At 48.8% G+C, this 15,492-nt stretch overlaps 1 pseudogene; it reads right to left on the reverse strand.

Annotated features, from left to right (window-relative positions):
• Nucleotides 1-3,344: 3,344 nt before the first annotated feature.
• On the reverse strand, nt 3,345-3,799 carry LOC122735943 (annotated as a pseudogene).
• Nucleotides 3,800-15,492: the final 11,693 nt, after the last annotated feature.

The following is a 15,492-nucleotide window of genomic DNA, read 5'->3' on the forward strand; positions in this document are numbered from 1 at the left end:
GGAAACCCCCCGGGGATCTCAGATGCCCAGAAACATGTTGTGCTGTCAGTCAGGGCTCTCACCTGGATAAACTGATCTTGCTCCTTCTCAACCCCCACCCCTCTTCTCAGGCTGTAGATCCCTATATCATTCTCCATCCTTTCTCAATGATAAAAGCTCAGTCTTCCTCTCTGCCCCAACCCCTGCCCTTATGTTAGGGAACTTCAGCACATATGTAGGGAACAGGTTGAACATTCATTCCCTCAGTCTAACCTTCACCTCAGTCACACGCAAGAACAGTCAGACTCTTGATCTGACCTTGATCAGAGTCAAGGACTCTGAATTTCCTTTATCTGACCAACAACCTTCTATCAGTTCATCTTATCTTGTGGCTTACTCCACCAAAAACTGCCCTTCACCCTCACTGTGACTTCTGGTCCCTTTACCTTGTAATACTTTTCCAATCCCTCAATCTTGCTTTGGCTTTATTTTCCTCACTTCAAAAACTTTACCTTATAGTTGTCTTGTGCTCTCAAATCCCATATTCCCTTGCCTTGTTGCTGCTCCCCACTTGCCAAAGGACAGCCCTGAATTTCTCCTGCCATCTATGTCCTCCACTCTGTGCTGATGAAGAGTGGGGGGAAATCACAGAGCCATGATAACAGGATCCCCTAAGATGTATGCCAGTTAACCTCAATTGGGCCCTCACTACAACCAGGCAATACTTCTATACCATCTCCTCCCTCCCTGCATTGAGGACCCACCTACCCATGGTAGATGTTATAAACCTTTTCTTTTCTCTTCAAACCTCCCACTCTGCCATCTGCCTGCTGCCCTAGTGGTAGAGCAGTATTGGCATGAATTCATTGTGTAGGATACCCTTCAGCATCATGTAGCTTCCCAGTTTATGTCTTTTAATTGGGTTTTTGCTGTTGTCTTATCTGAGATCCTGATTAATATCCCTACTTTTAAAAATTCATTTGAAGAAGTCGGGGGCGGCTAGGTGGCACAGTGGATAAAGCACTGGCCCTGGATTCAGGAGGACCTGAATTTAAATCCGGCCTCAGACACTTGACACTTACTAGCTGTGTGACCCTGGACAAGTCACTTAACCCACATTGCCCCACAAAAAAAATTCATTTGAAGAATAATGAAATTTTCTCTATTCCCTATTTTGTGTGTGAATCTTCATATTTCAAGAGTGTTTCTGGTGAGTGACATCTTTTTGTTTGTTTCTGCGATCCATTTAATGAGTGAATTTATTCCATTTACATCCACAGTTATGATCACTAGTTGTGCATTTTGCTTGATCCTATTCTCTTAATCTTTTTTCTTCTCTTTGCTACTGCCTCCCTCTTTACAGAGAGAAGAGGGTAATAAGAGAGGGTACTTACCACAGTGTTCTATGCTTGATGCAATCTGCTTCTCTTTCCCTGCTCCTTTTCCCTTTTCTTCATCCAATCACAGGTTCTTACCCTTTCCTTTCAGACCCCTTTTCATGATCTAATCTTGAAGAAATGGATGGATTCTAAGGTTCCTCTTGGCTCTAAATCTTTCTTATGTACTTTGTAGTCCAAGCAAACTGGAGTCTTTGCCATTGCTTATACATAACACTCAATCTCCCATTTCCGTGCCTTTGTATAAGCCAGCCTCCATGCCTAAAATCTAATATTTCCTCATCTCCATCACTTAGAATCCCTAGCTTACTTCAAAGTTCATCTACTAATGCATCTTCCTTTCCCCCCAATAGTACTGTTTACATATTGTGTATTTACTTATACGTGCACATGCTGTCTTTCCCTATAGAATATAAGCTTTGGCGGGGGGGGGGGGAGACCCTTGCTTGTATATTTGTATCTCCACAGTCTAGCCCAATGCCTGAAAAATAGTAGGTGCCCAATAAATGCTTGTTGATTGATATATCGGTTCCTCTTTGCCCCTTCTCTTTTTTATTACTCGTCTTCGTCTGTCTCTCAATTTCCACTTTCCCCTCTCTCCTATGTTTTCCTCATCTGTCTGTCTATACTCTCTGTCTCTGTCTTTGTATCTCTCCATCTACCTGAGTGTGTCTCTGTCTCTCTTCCCCCACCCCTTCCCTTCTTTCCATTTTCTCTCAAATACACTCCATTTTATGACAGCACTGTGGAAGGCTGGCCTAAAACAGTAGCCCAGGGGCTCTGTTCCCCCCTGCTTTTATCTGCTGCTTTAAGGCACAGTGGGAGGCAGGCTAGTGCCCTCTTCAGGGGGTATTGACAGCAGCTGCTTCCTTCCTGCCCCCAGAGTTTAGCCTCCCCAGTTGCACTAGTGGGGAAGGTCTCCCAGAAAGGTTTTGAAGAATGATGTCAATGAGGGGGTGTGTGGGTGGGGAAATCTGCCAGCCTACAGATAACACCAACCTTTTCCCACAAAGGAAATGCCAGGCCAACAGGGACATGCATCATGAGGATGAGAGTGGGCAGAACAGTGATATTTGGGCACGTTAGTACAGGGAGTGTATTTAGGGAATGAAAAGTCCATCATCCCAGAGCCACAGGATGTTAGAGAAGAAAGAGAGATTAAAGCTTCAAGAGTCCAATTCACTCTGAGATTCAGAGCATGGGAACTTGCCCAAGGTCGCATACTACATTCATCGGTCAGAGGGAAGACTTGAACCTGGATCCTCTGCCACCCCATCTAGAATTTCTTCACCACTTCAGGCTTCTACTTAGAAGGAAATGGTGTAAACTTTAAAGACAGAACTTTAGTAAGGCAGTGAGAGGTAATCTGGAAGTTGGGAGACATGGAGAGGCATGGATCTCCATCAACTCTGTGAAACCAGGGGCAAGTCAGTCCCCACCCCCACCCCCCGCCCAGGCCTTAACTTTTTCATCTGTAAAATGGGCATCATATCCCCTGCCTTGCCTCTCTCCTGGATGGGGATAGGGTAGGGGCTTGTAGGGCTCCATTGAGAGAATGGATGTGGAATCCTTTTGTACACTGAGTCACAAAGAAGGGGGTTGGTTTGCTCTGGGTCCCACAAAGGCAGGTCCTGAACCCAGGTCTTCTGACTCCAGATGCACTGAATTCTGCCCTCTACCCAAGACTGCTGAGGAAACAAAGCCCAGTACTCTGCTCCCCTTTGCATCTCTCTCTCTCTCTATTCACTCCAAGGATGAAACAGTGACTAGCCTTCCAGACGTTCCTGGGGGCAATAGTGTTTAAGCAGCCTGAGCCTCTAAGTGCACCAACATCTGGCCAGGATTATCCAGCTCCCTCTGCCTCCTTGTTGTCTGGGGGGAAGAAGGTAGCTCCGTCTTCTATGACCCTCAGGGCTTCCTCTGCTTTAGACCCCAAAACTCTTCTTTTTTTACACGAAAATTGTTTACTATGACAAAGACATCATACAATTTTTATGATCTTGGTCTTTCCTTCTTGCCTTTGTACAAGGCCAGAAGAGAAACATTTGCAACTTTCACACCCTTGAAGCAGACTCCAGGAATATCACCAACAGCATGACCTTTTCGACCAAATCCAGCAACCAAAACTTCATCATTTTCCTCAATAAAGTTCAAGCAACCATCACTGGGAACAAAGGTGGTGATTTTTTGCCGTTCTTAATCAGCTGGACTCTCACACACTTCCTGATGGCAGAATTGGGCTGCTTGGTTTCAACACCAACTTTCTCCAAGACAATCCCTTTTGCGTGAGATGCTTCTCCAAATGGGTTGGCCTTCAAGGCTGTGCCCAAATGAGATTTCTTGTATTGTTTGTCATGCCATTTTTGGTCTCTTCTGTGGCTGCAGAGCTTTCTAGCTGTACAAAGACCACGACCCTTACCCATGCTGCCGCCATCCGGGCTGAAGGAAAAGAGAGAAGAAAGGCCCCCCAAACTCTTCTAAACCTGCTTTGAAAAGTAATCTGCTCACATTCCATGCCTTCCCCCTAGGGTCTCTCAATCTGATTTTTTACTTATGCCAAAGCCCATCTTTTAACCCTCTTCTCATGTGACAATGGATTTGGAGCCAGAGGACCCAGGTTCAAATCCTCACCCAGCTACTTGTGACTTGCACCATGCTGGGAAAGTCATTTAGCCTGGGATTAGCCTCCTCATTTGTTACTTGAAGGAGTTCAATTATTTTTACAGTTGGGTTCAAAAAATCACATTCACTCAATCTCCAGGCATTTATTAAGTGCCGGGCACCAGGCTAGGTTCTGCAGGTACAAGTGCAAAGAATCCCTGCCCTCAAAGAGATTACACTCTAACTGGGGAGACACATGAATAACCACACATAGATACAATGTAGCAAAATACACTAATAAGGACCCTGTGAGCCTTTGATCCCTAGAGTGGATATAGTGGAAATAGCATTCAACCTCCTCCTTACTTTTCTGAGAAGCCCTTGGGGCTACAATTGGGAACCATCACATATAGAGTAATTTCAGGAAGATCTGCCATTGGATCGAGCTAATCCACAAACATTTACTAAGTGCCTACCATGTGTGGAAAGAGCTCCAGCTGCAGTCAGCGGCCCTGGCTTCCTGTCTCACCTCTGACGCCTAATCCCTGGGGGAGCCTAAGGTCAGTTTTCTCCCCTGTAAAATGAGAGGGGTGGACTAAAGTCGAGTGGTCTAGAGAAAAGAGCCTCTTCTAAAGAGCCCTGGGCACCAGTTTATCTGGGACCAGAAGAGGGAAGACTCCTAAGAATTGGGATCTGGCCCCCAAGACTTCCCTGCCCCACCAACCTCCCCTTGCTGGAGAAGGGACTAAGTCTCCAACACTGCCTGACCTAACATTTCTGTGCCCAGCTGTCCAGAGAGAGGAAAGCAAGGATTCCCAGGGACTTCTTGTTTTGGTAAAGCTGAGAAAAGTGATCAGGGGTCTCCCACAGGAGAGTCTGTCACCATCATCTACATTCCCCACAAAATCCTGTGATTCTGTGTTCTGATCATCTCCTCAGTCATGAGACCAAGGAGAAGAAACAAGGGGGTAGAGAGGTAGAGATGTTGGCTGTACAAAACCCACTGGGCTTAGGCTCCTAGACTCTGAGGATTTAGGACCCCCTTGTTTTACAGATGGGGAAACTGAGGCCTAGAAAAGTGATTGGAGGAAGTGACAGGTAGTAAATGGGTTCAAACTCAAGCTCTCTGACTCTGAATCTTGGGTCCTTTGTCACTACACTCTGAGTTCCACCTCTGACAGAGAAGATGCTTAATAAATGTTTGTTTGGTGATAAATTGTGCCACTATGGAGATGTCACTTCACCTTTCTATGTCTCTGTTTCCTCATCAATGAAATAATAACAATGATAATAATGAACAATAATAGTAATAAATTATGATGATGATAATAACACCTGTAAAGTGCCTACCATGTGCCAAACACTTTACAATTGTCTCCCTAGGTTCTCACAAGACCTCTGAGAGGTCATCACTATCATTATCCCTGGGGGGCCAGCCCATGAAAATGCCTGAAGACAACAGATGAGGTGTCCTCCTGGAGGAGAACACCACTGCATCATAAAGTCAGTGGGAGGGAGCAAGGAATAAGAAGACTGGAAAGGTAGGAAGAGACCCGGTTATGAAGGGCTCTTAACAGCAAGGAGAGGATTTTGTACTTGATCACGGAGGTGATAGGGAGCCATGGGAGCTTACTGAGTGAGGGAGTGACATTGTCATACTGATGCTTTAGGAAGTTCAGTTGAACAGCTGAGTGGTGGATGGATGGGACAGGGGAAACCAACCAGCCAACGACTACTACAATAGTCCAGGCTGGAGGGGATGAGGGCAAGGGCCTGCAGAGTAGGGGGAGGGGCAGTGTCAGAGAAGAGAAAGGAGCACATGCAAAGGAGGCTGTGGAGGCAGAAAAGAGAGGACCTGGCCATTTATTGGGTGCATGGAGTGAAAGAGTGAAGAGTCAAGGATGACGATGGGGTGACTGAGAGGGTGGTGGTGCCTTCGGCAAGAACAGGGAAATTAGGAAGAAGGAAAGGAGTGGGGAGATAATGAATTCAGTTTTGGTCATGGTGAGTTTAAGATGGGTATATGAGGGGGCAGCTAGGTGGCGCAGTGGATAGAGCAGGCCCTGGAGTCGGGAGTACCTGAGTTCAAATCCAGCCTCAGACACTTAGCACTTACTAGCTGTGTGACCTTGGGCAAGTCACTTAACCCCAATTGCCTCACTTTAAAAAAAAAAAAAGATGGGTATATGAGGGCTGGGAGGAGCTATGGTCAATAAGCATTTGTTACAGGCAGCTAGAGCAGCACAGGGGCCAAGAAGACTCTCTTTCCTGAGTTCAAATCTGACTTCAGATGCTTACTAGCTGTGTGACCCTGAGCAAGTCATTTAATCCTGTTTGCTTCACTTTCCTCTTCTGTAAAATGATTTGGAGAAGGTAATAGCAAACTGCTCCAATATCTGTGTCAAGAAAACCCCAAATGGGGTCACCATGAGTTAAACACAACTGAAAAATGACTGAATAACAACAAAAAAGCACCTACTACGTGCCAGGCACCGTGCTAAGTGCTGGGAATACAAAGAAAGGCAAAAGACAGTGTCTGCTTCTAAGGAGCTCACAGTCTAATGGGGTAGACGATACACAAACAACTGTGTACAAACAATTTGTATGTTGGGCTTGTTAAAGATCATCAACAGAAGGAAGGTTCTAGAATGAAGAGGGGTCTGGAAAGGTCTCTTGTAGAGGATGGGATGTTAGCTGGGCCTTGAAGGAAGCCAAGAGACAGAGGGAGGAGGGAGAGAAGTCCAGGCCTGGGGCCCAGCTGGAGGAAATGCCCCTTGGGAGACAGAAGGTCTTGGGAACAGCAGGAGGGGGGGCCACCATCACAGCACTGCAGAGAACGTGCAGCAGATGGACAGGAGAGTAAGAACATGGGAAAGGTAAGAGGCGGCCCCTTGTGAAGGGCTTTGAAAGGCAAACGGAGATTTTGGACTTGATCTTAAAAGTGAGCTGAGAAAGGCCTGTCAGAAAACCGAGACTGCCAGCCCTGACATCCCCTGTTCTCAGGCCCTCCCAGCTCTGACATCCCCTGTTCTCAGGCCCCTCCCAGCCCTGACATCCCCTGTTCTCAGGCCCTCCCAGCCCTGACATCCCCTCTTCTCAGGCCCTCCCAGCCCTGACATCCCCTGTTCTAAGGCCCTCCCAGCCCTGACATCCCCTGTTCTCAGGCCCTTCCCAGCTCTGACCTTCACTCTATGTTCTGATGTCCCTCTCAGTTCTGTCATTTGATGTTCTGTGTTCTAAGAGCTTTCCCAGCCCTGACATCCCCTGCTCTCAGGCCCCTCCCAGCCCTGACATCCCCTGTTCTCAGGCCCTCCCAGCCCTGACATCCCCTGTTCTCAGGCCCTCCCAGCCCTGACATCCCCTGTTCTCGGGCCCTCCCAGCCCTGACATCCCCTGTTCTAAGGCCCTTTCCCAGCCCTGACATCCCCTGTTCTAAGGCCCTCCCAGCCCTGATATGACCTGTTCTCAGGCCCTCCCAGCCCTGACATCCCCTGTTCTCAGGCCCTTCCCAGCTCTGACCTTCACTCTATGTTCTGATGTCCCTCTCAGTTCTGTCACTCAATGTTCTGTGTTCTAAGGGCTTTCCCAGCCCTGACACCCCCTGTTCTCAGGCCCCTCCTAGCCCTGACATCCCCTGTTCTCAGGCCCTCCCAGCTCTGACATCCCCTGTTCTCAGGCCCCTCCCAGCCCTGGCATCCCCTCTTCTCAGGCCCTCCCAGCCCTGACATCCCCTGTTCTCAGGCCCTCCCAGCCCTGACATCCCCTGTTCTCGGGCCCTCCCAGCCCTGACATCCCCTGTTCTAAGGCCCTTTCCCAGCCCTGACACCCCCTGTTCTAAGGCCCTCCCAGCCCTGATATGACCTGTTCTCAGGCCCTCCCAGCCCTGACATCCCCTGTTCTCAGGCCCTTCCCAGCTCTGACCTTCACTCTATGTTCTGATGTCCCTCTCAGTTCTGTCACTCAATGTTCTGTGTTCTAAGGGCTTTCCCAGCCCTGACACCCCCTGTTCTCAGGCCCCTCCTAGCCCTGACATCCCCTGTTCTCAGGCCCCTCCTAGCCCTGACATCCCCTGTTCTAAGGGCCTACCTTAAGTTCCTTTTCTCAGGCAGCTGAGACCTGGTCTCCAGCCCTGCCCTGTCTCCATCTACCTCTCCTTCCTCCTGTCCCCAGGACCAAACACCTAACTCTTTAGTGAGCACAAAGCCAGGCTGCAGGGATGATGGACTATGTAATAATGACAATTAGATTAGAGTGAGTCTTCTTGTCATTAAACTGGCAACATCATAACAACGTTATCTCAAAGACTCAGGCCGCCGCTTTTTCCATTAGGAGGGGAGGGGAGGGCCCAGTGTCCCAGCCCCAGAGACTCAGCAGGAAGGAATCTGGCTGCAGGAGTCCCCTTGCTCCGACTGCTCCTCTCCCCAAGCTTCAGGAGGCCACCAAAGGTGGTCCGGGAGCACTGTCACTGGGCTGTGGCCCACGTCCTCCCTCTGGCTCAGGAGCGATGACATGGTGGCTGAGATGGAGGGGATCCCGTATTGAGGACATCTCTCTTTTGCTGGGGACCCAGAACTCTTGTAACCCAAGAAAGATCCTCTCCCCAAACTGTGTTATCTCCACCCTTAGCCCTTCCCAAACTAGGGAGAACTCAGGTAGGTCTGTGTCTCCTCTGGGCTCTGCATTCTGTCCTCTCAGCTCTGAAACAGCTGCAATCAAAGCAACCTTTATTACTGTGTGCCAAGGATTGTGCCAATGGCCCCACACACCCAGTGCCTGTCTTTCCCAGCAACCATCTCACCTCTTTCCCTCCCTTACCCCTCCCCAGCTTAGGTTCCTTTTAAGGATCAGGGGAACTTTCTTTCTTTCTTTTCTTTCTTTTTTTGTGGGGTAATGAGGGTTAAGTGACTTGCCCAGGGTCACACAGCTAGTAAGTGTCATGTATCTGAGGTTGGATTTGAACTCAGGTCCTCCTGAATCCAGGGCCAGTGCTCTATCCACTGTGCCACCTAGCTGTCCCCTAGGGGAACTTTCAAAAGGAAGAGGTGCACATGATCTAGCTGGAGCTCAAACACTTTCTAAGGATGCCCATGTCCTACAGGATAAAATATACTTTCTCCTGGCATTCCAAGCCCTCCAAAACCTGGCCTTGACCAGGTTATTGCCACCTAATCTCACTTTCCTCCCCTATAGGCATTCTCCGCACCAACCAACCCTGATCCTCATCTTGCCATCTCCCACCTCCATGGAGAGCTAGTGCTCCCAACGGAAAGAACTGCCCTCCTACTCTATCTGTCACAATACTTTCTTCAGGGCCTGGTGCCACTACCTCTTTGAAGCCCTCCCTGATTCTCCCCTGCTAAAAGTGATTCCTCCATCTATACCTACCCTTCAACCTCTCATCCATCTCTACTGAAACCCTGCTAGCCTCAGAGGATACTAGATTTGAAGCTGGAAGGAACTTCAGAGGCCATTGTAATCCAACCCCATTGTTTTAGAAAAAAGAAAAAAGGAAACTGAGGCATCACGAGATGAAGTATCTTTCCAGAGTCACTCACAGGCTCTTAGATTTGGAGCTAGATTGAACCCCAGAGGTCAACCTGTCCAACCCCATCGTTTTATTTTTTTAAAGGATTTTTTTTTGGTTTGTTTTTTTGTTTTTTTAGTGAGCAGTTGGGGTTAAGTGACTTGCCCAGGGTCACACAGCTAGTAAGTGTTAAGTGTCTGAGGCTGGATTTGAACTCAGGTACTCCTGACTCCAGGGCCGGTGCTCTATCCACTGTGCCACCTAGCCTATATATTCTTTTTTTTTTTAATTTTATTTTTGTTTTTTAGTGAGGCAATTGGGGTTAAGTGACTTGCCCAGGGTCACACAGCTCATAAGTGTTGTGTCTGAGGCCGGATTCGAACTCAGGTACTCCCGACTCCAGGGCCGGTGCTCCATCCACTGCGCCATCATTTTAGAGACAAGGAAACCATGGTTCACATTGCCCAGTCCCACAACCCCTCTACAGTCAGGTCACCATGATTTATGTTAGCTTTGAATGCACACATCTCAACATCTCTGCTAGACTGTGAGCTCAGTGAGGACAGGAGGGTCATTCTTCATCCTTCCCTCCCCAAGTTCTGGCCCTGGGCTCTGTACAGAGTCACCTCTTTGTCAACATGAGATGACTTTACAAAGAATGAGTCAGCCCCTTTCCCCAGCGCCTTGTCATACTCTAGTGCAGACTCTGGGTTCTCAAAGGCTCTTCCAGTGGAGCAGGTCTGACCTGCCTGGACAGAGTAGAAGGAGAGAACTAAGGATACCCTTTGAATATATTTAAAGTATCATTTGAAGACCCACCAAGCTACAATCGAAGAAATTCATCAGCTGAAATCTGGCTGTCCAGAGATGATTTGGTTTTTGCCAAAGCAGCTCATAAAACTCTGCTAAGGTAGGGAGGGGTTAAGATTGGCAGTAGCAGAGAGAATGACAGGACTGATGATGATGATGATGAAGATAAGAATAAACATTTCAATAGCTTGAAGGTTTTTCAAAGCCCTGTCATTTGATCCTCACAACACTTTGAAATATCATCTCCATTTTACAGATGAAAAAACTGAGGCAGACAGAGGTTTAGTGACCTGTCCAGGGGCACACACCTAGTAAGTGTCTAAAATTGAGTTTTAGCTCAGGTCTAACTGAGTCCAAGTCCAGCACTCTTACCAATTGTGCCACCTAGCTGTAGTAGATGAAAACGGGATCCTTTGGCGTGTTGAAGCAAGACTAATGAATTTTCAAAGGCATAGAGTCTCAGAGGTAGGAGGGGCCTTACATTTCACTGAGTAGAACCTGGACCTTAATGGTCTCTCTACAACATTCCCCCAAAAGAGGTCAATTCAGCCAGAGCATCTACTATGTGCTGGGCACTGTGCTAAGTGCTGGGAATACAAGGAAAGGCAAAAAGGAGTTCTACTCTCCCTCTTTTTCTTTCCTTTTCTTTTCTTTTCTTTTGCAGGGCAATGAGGGTTAAGTGACTTGCCCAAGGTCACACAGCTAGTAAGTGTCAAGTGTCTGAGGTCAGATTTGAACTCAGGTCCTCCTGACTCCAGGGCCAGTGCTTTATCCACTGCGCCACCTAGCTGCCCCAGTAGTTCTATTCTCAAGGAGTTCCCAGTCTAATAAAGGTGACAACCATGCACAAACAGGGTGTATACAGGACAACTGGAAATAATGGACTGAGGGAAGGCAATGGGATTAAAGGGCCTTGGGAAAGGCTTCTTGTAGGTGGTGGGGTTTGGAAGCAGGAGGCAGGTTGAGGAAGGAGTATGGCATGGGGCCAGCCAGTGAAGGAGATGGAGGGTCAAGTTCAAGGAATGGTAAGGAGGCCAGCATCACTAGATCACAGCGTATGTTAGGGGAGGGGGGAAGGAAGGTATAACAAGACTAGAAATAGAAGGGGTCCAGCTTATGAAGACTTTAAAAGCCCAACAAGGGTTTTTCCATTTTGATCCAGGAAGTGAAAGGAAGTCAGCAGCCACCCAGCCTCTGTTTGAAGCCCTCCAAGGAGGAGGAACCCCCACTTCTGGGTGTCTGCATTCCACTCTGGGACAGCTCAAGTTGTTAAGAAGTTTCTGGACATCGAGTCTATCCACGAACCCCCATCATCACCTTCCATTAGTATAGCACTTTGTGATTTTCAAAGTTGCTGCAAATTCATTCAGTCAATAAGCAATTTTTTGCAGAGCAATGAGGGTTAAGTGACTTGCCCAGCTAGTAAGTGTCAAGTGTTTGAGGCTGGATTTGAACTCAGGTCCTCCTGAATCCAGGGCTGGTGCCTTACCCACTGCACCATCATCTTCCTAATTCTACCATTTGGTGCCTGGTAGAACAAAGCTAATCGCTCCTCCTGGTGACAGTCCTTCAGATGCTTGAAGATAGCTGTCATGTATCCACCAAGTCTTCTCCAGCAAAGCATCCCCAGTTACTTCAGTGAGTCTTTATAGGATACAGTGTGTCCAGTGTCTTAGCCCTTCACAGCTTATATGTGTTTGCCTTGTCACCATTCTGTGAAGAATAATTAGCCCTCTTTCATAGGTGAGGGAACTGAAGTTCAGCAAGGGAGAGAAACTGACAGTGGTCACAGAGCTAGTAAGTGTCAAGCTGGGATTTACAACAGTCTGACCACTGGGTTCTTTGCTTGGCTATAAACATGGTGAATTTCCACCTGTTCTCCTTCTGACACTTAGGTGGGCATAGGTTAGTCCTCCATGAGGCATATCTTGGGTAGATCACCACATGACCTCCCCTCTCTCAACTGCCAGAATGGCAATTTCTCTCTCCCAGAATCCTCTGCTTGTTCTGGATACACCCAGTTTCTTTTTAGATGCTCACACGTCCAACCAATAACAAAAGATTGATGTCATCTGGGAGCCATTAAAACTCTACCCAGGGGCAGCTAGGTGGCACAGTGGATAAAGCACTGGCCTTGGATTCAGGAGGATCTGAGTTCAAATCCAGCCTCAGACACTTGGCACTAGCTGTGTGACCCTGGGAAAGTCACTTAACCCTCATTGCCCTGTTAAAAAAAAAAACAAAAACAAAAACAAAACTCTACCCAAATAGTCAGAAGTAAGTTCAAATGTCAGCTCTGAAATGGAAATAATCTAGCAAGTTACCTAACCTCTCTGAACCAGAGCTTGCTCCAGGCTGTACAATCAGAAAGGCCCCAAATCGAGGTTTGAACGTAGGTCCTCTGATGCCAAATCCAGGGTTATTTCCACCATGGCAGTTAGGATGGGCAGCAGCCATAGGCAGGGGCCAAAATCACCTGTGGCCAGGCTGAAAGCAGAGGCAAGGAGTCGGCCCACAAGGTGCTTCAGTACCTCGGAGAGCTCCATGGACAAGACCTACTCTGATATCTATGGAGGGATGGGGTGGGGGGGGGGGTAGCTAGTCCTTCAAGTTCTTCCAAGCCTGAGTTCAAATCCCACCAATGAGACTTGCTGTTTTGTATGACCTTGGACAAGTCATTTAACTTCTCTGGGCCTCAGTTTACTCATCTACAAAATGAAGACCTTGAATCAGAAGATCTCTGACATCCCTCTAAGGTGTTTCTTCTACATATTATCCTTGTCTTCAGGAGGGGCCCAATATATATGGGAGTGAGGGAGATAGGGGTGTCCTCCTCACTGATGGGTGCCACCCAGGCCAGAAGCAAAGCCTCCGGGAAGACTGAGGAAAATTGAATTAAGGAAGCTCCAGCCTCCCATACACCTAGGAGTTCAGTTCACACAAAGACCCTGGGGCCCTGCCATACACCTCAATCTCCCCAGGGACAGTGATGGAATGGGGCACCAGGGGGGCAAGAGGGTACTGATGACTATGTCCCATGTCCCTGAACCCATGAATGGGGAAGGACAGTTAGGTAGCCGAGTAGGGGAGGCTTCCCACTGTAGAACTCCTGCCAGAACCCAAGGCAGCTGAAAAAGGGCCATTGGTCAGAGCCCAGTGTCCAGGGCTCAGCTTGGTGGCCGGCTGGCTGGCTCACTCCTCAATGAGACAATTAATTTTCTTGGAAACCGCAGTCCCTTTGACTCGCCCCAGCAGGAGCCCCCTGGGAAATCAGGAGCAGCTCCAATAAAACTCCCTCTGATGTGCCCCTTTCCCATGCTCATCTTAGCTACCCCTCCCTGCCTTTGCTTCCTTTCCTGTCTCCTCCCCTCACCCCTTGCTGTTCATCAGCTTTTCCCATTGCAGATCATATAGACAACAAGCAAGACATCCAGAGGAGAGCAGGGACAAACCCACTCTGAAGGACACTGAGATGGATTCAGACTAACAGATAGGAGGGGCCCCAGAACGGGAAATGTCAGAGGCGGGAGGGCCTTGGAACAGGGAATGTCAGAACAGAGAGGGGCCCTAGAACAAGGAATATCAGAGCTGGGAGGGGCCTTGTAACAGGGAATGTCAGAACAGAGAGGGGCCCTAGAACAAGGAATATCAGAACTGGGAGGGGCCTTGGAACAGGGAATGTCAGAACAGAGAGGGGCCCCAGAACGGGAAATATCAGAGGCGGGAGGGGCCTTGGAACAGGGAATGTCAGAACAGAGAGGGGCCCCAGAATGGGAAATGTCAGAGGCGGGAGGGGCCTTGGAACAGGGAATGTCAGAACAGAGAGGGGCCCCAGAATGGGAAATGTCAGAGGCGGGAGGGGCCTTGGAACAGGGAATGTCAGAACAGAGAGGAGCCCTAGAACAAGGAATATCAGAGCTGGGAGGGGCCTTGGAACAGGGAATGTCAGAACAGAGAGGGGCCCTAGAACAAGGAATATCAGAGCTGGGAGGGGCCTTGGAACAGGGAATGTCAGAACAGAGAGGGGCCCTAGAACAAGGAATATCAGAGCTGGGAAGGGCCTTGGAACAGGGAATGTCAGAACAGAGAGGGGCCCTAGAACAAGGAATATCAGAGCTGGGAGGGGCCTTGGAACAGGGAATGTCAGAGTTAGGAGGGACTTTAGAACCGAAAACATAACATTTCAAAGCTGAACAGGAGCTCAGAGACTATTTTGCCCAGCCTCTTCATTTTACAGAAGAGAGGACCAAAGCCCAGAGGGAGGAGTGACTCATTGCAGTCATTAAATAGCAGAAATGGGACTAGAACCCAGGATTCTTGACTACCAGTGAGGACCCCTTCCCCTCCACCGCATGCTGTTCCCTCTGGTCTCTGGTCACCCTAATGAGGCCAGCAGGGTAAAGGACTAACATCCCAAGACAAAGCCCTGAGCCAGCACCAATGCCAGGGATCTCTACACAACAGTGAAATTGGATGGTCGTCAGGGTCCCCTCCTGGAAGGATCCCCTTCCCCACTGGCAGCGGTGCCCTCGTTCTCCTGATCTGGAATGAGCTACTGAGACCTGGCCATATGGAACCCCTGCCCCCACCCGCTGGGATGGTTTTGTCTCCAGTAGCACAAGCCAAGGGGGGTGGGAGGGGGGAGATGGTAAGCACACCAGTGAATCCCATATGGGTTAGCACCATAGCCAAGCAGATGGCAGAGCAGGGACCAGAATAGATGTGGCTCTGGTTTAAAAAGGACCCGCAGGAGGACAGCCCAACTGTTCTCCTAGAGGACAGAACAGGGACTGAAAAGAGCAGTAAGCCTGAAGGGATGAGACCCAGCTTGGCCACACACTCACTGTGTGATCTTGGCCAAGACACTTCCTGTCTACAAGCTTCCGTTTCCTCTTCAGGAAAACAAAAAGGCTGGACTCGCTAAGGTCTCTTCCTGTTCTCCATGTCTCTAAGCCCTGCTCTCAGAGAGCCAGAGGTCAGTTCTATGTGAAGTCGTGGCTAAGGTGGGCCACCATGACCATGAGCTTCTCACCATATGCCATGTTAGTCAAATATGGATGACCATCTGTGTGGGAAGCAAGAGGGATCAGAAGGGCTGCAAAGCAGACTCTTAGGGATGCTGGACTTCAGTAAGTGTTCATGGAATCCTCTGCTCTCAGGCCTGGAAGACAGCTCAGAGGA

This window comes from Dromiciops gliroides, chromosome 1 (assembly GCF_019393635.1).
Source record: "Dromiciops gliroides isolate mDroGli1 chromosome 1, mDroGli1.pri, whole genome shotgun sequence".
Classification (NCBI taxonomy): Eukaryota; Metazoa; Chordata; class Mammalia; order Microbiotheria; family Microbiotheriidae; genus Dromiciops; species Dromiciops gliroides.